The sequence below is a fragment of the Adiantum capillus-veneris genome, chromosome 26 (assembly GCF_014529385.1).
Source record: "Adiantum capillus-veneris isolate H3 chromosome 26, ASM1452938v2, whole genome shotgun sequence".
Lineage (NCBI taxonomy): Eukaryota > Viridiplantae > Streptophyta > Polypodiopsida > Polypodiales > Pteridaceae > Adiantum > Adiantum capillus-veneris.
In genome coordinates this window covers 107,787,609-107,795,557 of record NC_140956.1, presented here as the reverse complement: position 1 = coordinate 107,795,557, position 7,949 = coordinate 107,787,609, and the positions used below count along the sequence as shown (strand labels likewise).

At 42.5% G+C, this 7,949-nt stretch overlaps 1 pseudogene; it reads left to right on the top strand.

Annotated features, from left to right (window-relative positions):
- The first annotated feature begins 4,432 nt into the window (after positions 1 to 4,432).
- Positions 4,433 to 7,693, top strand: LOC147423967 (adenosylhomocysteinase pseudogene; annotated as a pseudogene).
- The last annotated feature ends 256 nt before the right edge of the window (positions 7,694 to 7,949 follow it).

The window sequence follows — 7,949 nt, the reverse complement described above, 5'->3', positions numbered from 1 at the left end:
TGAATGAGTTGTTCGACAAACTCACTCACGCTCGCATTTTTACGAAAATATACATGCAGTCAAGTTATCACCAAGTCCATATTCGACTTGCTGATATACCCAAAATTGCATTCCGAACAAGGTTTAGACACTACGAGTTCTTGGTGATGCTCTTTGGGTTAACCAATGCACCCGCAACATTCATGACACTTATGTATAGTGTCTTGAAGCCGTACTTGGGGAAATTTGTCATCGTTTTCCTTGATGACATTCTAGTCTACAGTTCTTCTGAAGAAGAACACTTACAACATCTCAGGCAGGTGTTCGAGTTGTTACGAACAAACAAATTATATGCGAAGGAATCTGTGATTTTCTGAAAGAAGAAATTCACTATCTAGGGCATGTTATTTCAGCTAATGGGCTATATATGGATCAATCCAAAGTGGATACAATTCGGCAATGGCCTTCTCCTTAAAATCTGAAAGAGTTATATCATTTTTTGGGAATTGCAAGTTTTTACCGAAGGTTCGTTAAAAACTATGCTAATATTGTTGTTCCCATGACGGATCAACTGAAAGGCAAAGGCAAATCTTTTCAGTGGCGACCCGCTCAATAGCACAGTTTCGATGAGCTCAAGGATGCATTAGCTACAGCTCCCATACTAGCTATTGTAGATCCTTTGAAACCATTCGTTTTGGAAACGGATGCCAGTGACCGTGCTATTGGAGCAGTCCTGTTACAAACCGGACGGCCAATTGCATTTGAAAGCAAGAAGCTTGATGCAGCTCAGTAGAATGACTCTGCTTATGAGCGCGAACTCTATGCAATAGTGTCTGCCTTAAAAACATGGCGGCATTATCTGTATGGTGCTCAGTTTGAGATTGTGTTTGACCATGAAAGCATCAAATGGTTTACACAACAAACGGATTTGAAGGGTCAGAAAGCCAGGTGGGCCGAGATTCTTCAAGAATATGACACCAAGCTTAGGTATCGTAAAGGTCGATACAATGTGGTGGCTAACGCTCTAAGTCATATGTCGGAGATCAATTCTTTCTTGTTCATGGAACTTCGTAGTGAATTTTTGGATTCTCTCAAAGGCAAATATGAGCATGATGAAGCATATTCCAAAGCGTGGAGCCATGTTCAAATGAGGGATCCTTCTCACTCCAATGATGGTAGTGTAACCTTAACCTCCACACCTAGCTCTCCTCTATCGAGTGATGAACTACAGCGATGGAAGCATTTCACCATCGACAATGGGTACCTCCTCCATAAGGGGAGAGTTTGTGTAGCGATAGACACAGACATTGGGTACCAAATTCTTTATGAATGTCATGATAGTCCAAGTGTAGGCACCCGGGTATTAGAAAAACTTATGCTATTGTACGACGATAGTTTTAGTGATACATGGCTTTGTTCAATCTTATGTCTTGCATTGCCAAAAATGTCAAGTTAACAATGCAGAGCGCCTGAAAGCAGGAGGACTCTTACATCCTTTGGAGATTCCCAATGAAAAATGGGAAAGTATCTCTATGGACTTTATTGTGGGTTTACCAACCACTGTACGAGGTCATGACTCGGTATGGGTAGTCGTAGACAGCTTGACTGAACTATGTAAGTTTATTCCAACCAAATCAACGGTTAAGACACCAGAATTAGCCAAGTTATTTGTGGACAATCTATATAAGTTGTATGGTTTTCCAAGTAACATTGTCAATGATCGTGATCCCAAGTTTAACAGTCACGTTTGGAGGGCTGTGTTTAAACGATTGGTTACACAACTGAACCTCAGTACAGTCAATCATCCAGGAACAGATGGTCAGACTGGACGAGTTAACCAAGTGCTAGAGGATATGCTAAGAGCATACGTGAGCAAAAAACAGTCAGACTGGGAAGAATACTTACCTATTCTTGAGTTTGCCTACAAGAGTGCTAAGCATGTCACAACTGGATTTAGTCCTTTCATGCTCATGTATGGGTTTCAACCTAGGTCACCTGTTACGATGGGGCTGGCGATCGAAAAGCTCCAACAGGTTAAGGATTTTCTTCAAGACCACATGGATCTGCTGAAACTCACTCGTCTGAATGTCCGACAAGCACAGGATCAATATAAGAAGTATGCTGATGAGAAACATCGGCAAGCTACCTTCGAGGAAGGGGAGAAATTATTTTTACGTGTGCCAGAACATTCAAAAAATTGAAAACTGGGCCAACACATAAATTATCTCCCCGATATTGTGGGCCTTTCAAAATACTCTAGCAAGTAGGTCATCGTGCCTACAAATTATTGCTACCTACACATTCTCGTAATCATTCGGTGTTTCATGTAAGCCGTTTACGTAAGCGGTTACATGGGGACAACAATGTCATTGACCAACAGATTTAACCGCATGAACATGAACCTGTTCTCGATTATCATGAGTTACTTATGCATCATCATGTACGTAACAAGCCTTAATCAAGTGGAAAGATCGACCTGAGGAAGGTGCCACTTGGGAAAACATTAGGGTTCTTAAGAATAAGTTTCCCACTTTTGTTTTGGAGGACGAAAACTCTTCTTAAGGGGGGAGTAATGTTAGGACACCGGCAAGGACGGACTAGACAAAGGCAAGGCCGGGGCTAGGTAGTGTGGAAAGGGAGTCCAACTAGGGTAAAGGGCCAGGGGCCATGTTATATAGTGGGTGTTTGGGATGTGGACTCCTAGGTTCTAGTTCCCCTTGTCTAACACTGCTAGTGTGAGTTGCTTGTTGTGAAGGTGTTTTTCAAGAGGACAGGGGTTCTGTGAATACCCTTAGCTATATAGGGGTAGCCATTTTTGTGTTGGGTGTGCTCCTCATTCCCCCTCTCCATCTTCTAGTGCCCACACTAAGGAGCACATTGATTGCTCCCTAGTGATGCGTTTTGTAAGAGAAATGTGGCAACCTACTGGCCCGATTTTTAGCAGTGATGAAGCTGCAGACGAATGGATCGTAGATTTTGAGTTGTTTATCTATCATTGCATATGTGGAGTGATGAAGAAAAGCTACAGACAGTGCCGTTGGTGCTGCGAGGTAAAGCAGAAGCCTAGTTTGATTGTTTAGAAGCTGCAAATAAGTAGAAGCCTAGTTTGATTGTTTAGAAGCCTAGTTTGATTGGTTAGAAGCTACAAATAAGCAGGATTGGGCTGGTTTTTGAGAGCGGTTTCTACACAGGTTTTGAAAAGTGGTATCAGTTGTTGGAGCGGATGCAAAGATTAAAGAGTTGCGACAAGAAGTAAGTGGAGATTTTGATGCTATTGTCGATAATTTTGAAGCTTGTTGGAGTGATCTAGTTGTTGCCACCCAAGTGGTTAATGCGAATGGTTTCAAGACGGAGAAATTCCTAGCTTGCCTATGTCCTCAAGTTTGAGATAAGGTGGATGATGAAGAGCCAAAGACTTATGTCAAGGCAGTTCGTCTAGCCAAGGTGAAGAGCAGGAAACTGAGAAAGAAAGTGGAATTGGGCTTGCTTAAGCCTGCAGATTGTGCACCTGTTGAAACAGCAGTTTGTTCTATGGGCCTGTCGAGGATGGTGCCAGTGATGCGAAGTGTGGAACCTGTAAGGGAAAGGCCTATGATCAACTATATTCCTTGGGGAATTACTTGTTGGTGAAGGGTCTATGCCGATTGTAAAGGAGCTCGTCAACAAGGATGAGCCTTTTGTTAAAGAAGATCTATATGCGGAGGAGATAACAGATGCCAAGTGCCCAATGTAGCTTGAAGAGGTGGAGCTTGTTCTTGTGGAATGCTTGTATGACAATGTAGCAAATTATGGTCGAGTTATAGATTCAGAAGCCTTAGGGTTGGAAGATGGAAGTGTGCAAAGTTGCAATGATGGTCAAGCTCTTATGGAATAGCTAGAGGATAATGATATTGATGCCAAATTGGCCTATGGTGATGCTGAGGCTACAAACTTGAGTTTCTAGGAAACGAGCGAGGAGGATAGAGATACAAGCAAGGAGACAGAATCCGAAGAGCCGTTGTTGGTAAAGGTAAATTTACCTTGTTATGTGCATAAGGATGTGGTGGTTGCCACTATAAAGGATGAGCAGGTAATAGCATCGGCGCTTGGGAATGAAGACATGCAGGTGAGGGTGCTATGCGGCACCATGCTAATGATGATGCTCATGAAGGTAGTTGTGGAAGGTGCTTTGATTGTACAACATGCACAAGGGTTTCTAAAAAAGAAGAGTATTGTTGTGGCTAAGGAAGAAGATGGCAAGGGAGAGGCGTTGGATACTTTATCAAAGGGAAGAGCAGCTGCAATTTCCGATGGTTGAAGAAGATGGCAAGGGAGAGGCGTCGGATACTTTATCAAAGGGAAGAGCAGCTGCAATTGCCTATGGATTGCAGGGTAGTGCCTTGGATACAAGTTCTTTTGGCCAGGAATGCATTGAAGATGAAGATGATGGGGGTTTAATGACCTAGTGGGCAAGATGGATAAAGGATCACTGGTTCTTGCTAAGAAGGCTCTTGATAGGTTGCAGATTAAAGGCAACCTTGTTCTTTGTCCACCACTAAATGAGGAGAAGTTTGAAAAGCAAGTACATGTGGTTGATCTGCAAGAAGTGTTAGTAGAGCCCTATGAGCTAGATGGTACGGAAGTGCCTGAGGATGCTAGAACCGAGTACATGGCAGGTAAAGAGGAGAGCAAGGAGCCAAAGATGGAGCTTCCATTGTTGCAAGTGTGCTCTATATCAGATTCCCAGGTTGGGGACCAACTTTTAAAGGAGATTTGTGTGTGGTGGTTAAAAGGTATACTTATAAATGCGGTTGTGCAATGGGTTGTCGAGCAGATGCAAGATTTGCTTGAGGAGGATCTCACTTTATATGGTTGGGAAGAATGATGATGTGCACTCAGAGAGTGGTGGTGCTTTTGGTGGTGTTTTTTTTGGAAGTGGATAGTATGCCAATGAATGCTTGGAGAAGCAGAATCATGTCGAGGGCAACTTATGTGGATGGTTGGCTAGATGCCTTGGTGCGGCACTATGTGAGTATGTTGCAAGTTTGGGCGGACAGGATCAATGTCAGGTGTTTTGACCCAAGTGGTAACCATGCTATAATGCAGGAGGGTTGGGCAACCCACTTGAGAAAGTGTGGTGGGTGAAAGAAGATAGCTTTTGTACATATGGTTGTGGTTTTAGAGTGCTTTCGGTTGCCAGTTTGGTGTTGCATTTTTTTAAGGTGTAATAAACATGTGTTTGGTTGAACATAAATGTTCAACTGGGGGTGGGCATGGTGCTGCCAAAGTTGGTCTATGCTGGGAAGTGTGCTATGCAATGTAAAGGGTGCTAGCAGGCGCATGGCAAAGGGCTAAAACATGTATGAAGGCCCTAGGAAGGCAAGTGGCAGCAGAGATGTATACGTGATGCGATCTTTTAGGCCAAAAAATCCCCAAACTGGTCCAGTTGAGGTGATATGCAAAGGTGCCCGAGATGCTGAGTTGATTCTCTAGAATGTGGTCTTCGAGATGCTCTAGGAGCCCGTCCAGACTGATTGTCAAATAGAGCCACGGTGTGAAAGATAGATCAATCCAAATTTAGAAGGTTTTGCAGATCCTTGCCGGATTGGGCGAGTGCGGACAAGTGGTCAGAGCTGATCCAGATGGGCAAGCATGAAGAGCTTGAGTTGTGATGCATGCCGGTCTTTTCGGATTGTTAATCGGGCCTCGAACGAGCAAGTTATGGCATGTGAAATATTAGCCAGGGGTCGGTATGTGCTCACTGGGCCAAGTTGGTAGGCGCGTGAACATGAGTTGTTTTGAGCTAGCTAGAGTTCTGAAAAGTTGCATGCAAGTTGGGGAGTCAACCAAAATCTGCGGCTCACCGATCGAAGTCATGGTCATCGCGATGCACCCACTTCAAGTTGACAAACAATCACGGCAGAGGCGAAATCGGTTTTTTTCCCACTTTTGCGACTTGCCGTTGAGAGGTGTGAAGGGGTCGGAAAGCGACAAATCTCTCTAGGTTTGAAGTTCGCAAGAGGTAGCTTGACGAAAGGGATGTTCAATGAACTCAAGCACACAAAGCACCAGCAGCATGGGAAACTTAAGTTAAAATCTTTCCTTCCAAAAGGGAATGGTGATTGAATACGAAAAAGGAAAGGATGAGTTGAGCTCCACTAGCTAAGGGGAAAACAAGCGATAAAATCACAAGGCATGCCTGCAAGATAAAAGATAAGCAAATATATGAGAAGTGCATAAGGTAAAACATGAGCAAGTATATGAAGTGTATGTAATGGCTAGGAAATTTGTATAGAGAATAGCGTTTACCAACAAGTGATAAAACCCTTGTAATTGGAAGTTTCCAAAATACCCCTCAAATTTCAAAAATTCCCTATGTACCCCTATTATATTGGCCAAAAATTTCCCAAATGCCCTGAATTTTTTTTCAAATTTCCCTAATTAACCTCGCAAACATCTCTTAAAACATTTATTTTTGCAACTCCTCATAGGAAGAGTGGTTCTCATCAAAAGAAGACGATACCACTAGGATTTTAGATGGTAATTGAGCTTTTTTATATGAAATTGTTCATCATTTTGAATGCATATGGCTCTATTTGTGAGCTTATTGGTGATTTTTTTTTTCTAAAATGCTAAAAGATAGATCCCCATTGTGATAAACATTACACTATGCAAAAATTGGGACTATTCCATCCCAAAATGATGCAAGGGTATATTGTAACTTTTTGAAATTTCAAGGTTATTCTTGAAATTTCTACAAATTCTAGGAGTATTTTGGTTATTTGCCCTTAATTTTAAGAGTAGCTAGTATGTTCTCCAACAATTTTAACTTTAAATGAAACAAGTGACATCTTCTCTACTGAAGACTAAGCTGTGGTGACGGCCATTGCTCATGATAGTGCATTTGTCTTTGCTTGGAAGGGAGAGAATCTTCAAGAATACTATTTGTGAACTGAGAGGGCCTTGGACTAGGGTCCTGGTGGTGAACCAGATCTGATTGTTGATGATGCCAATCCTTATTTATGAGAGTGTGAAGGTAGAGGAAGCTAATGCCAAGGATGGCACCGTGCCAGATCCCTCCACTGAGAACCAAGAGTTTCAAATAGTTCTCACAATTATTCAAGATGCCATTAAGAAAGACCCCAAACAAAATGAAGCACACACTTGTGGGTATTTTTAAAGAAACCTACCACTGAAGTGCACCACCTTTACCAAATGCAAACTAATGAAACTAATATTCTTTGAAATGACTTAGTGACCGAAAGCAAGTTTGACAATCTTTATGGTTGTGTCGTCATTCCTTGCCTGATCATCTCTAAGGGCTATAGATGTCATGATTGGTGGGAAGGTAGTTGTTGTCTGACTATGGTGATGTTGGCAAACGTAGTGCTTCAGCCATGAAGGCTCAAGTAGTAATCACTGAGATTGCAAGATCTCATGGAGGGTTTGCCTATCTTGACATTAGAGGATGTGGTCAAGGCTGTAGATTTTTTGTAACCACTACCAAAAATTAGGATATTATTATGGCTGGCGACATGAGAAAGAAAAAGAACCACGCTGCTGTCTGCAACATTGATAGACATGCATGGTTTGAAGACTTTCTTGGAGCCTCAAACTAGTCACTCGATCCTCTCTGAAACAAATCGAACATCATTATGCTGGCAAGAGGGCATCATTGTGTTGGATCCTCCCTGAAAGAAAGACGGGCATCGTTGTGCTGGCAGAGGGAGATTAATGAATTTGAGATATGGACTGGGCACCCCAGCACTTATGTGTCCATGAGTCAGCACTCCAATAGATGGGCTTACTTAATAGATGGGATATTATTATGGCTGGCGACATGAGAAAGAAAAAGAACCACGCTGCTGTCTGCAACATTGATAGACATGCATGGTTTGAAGACTTTCTTGGAGCCTCAAACTAGTCACTCGATCCTCTCTGAAACAAATCGAACATCATTATGCTGGCAAGAGGGCATCATTGTGTTGGAT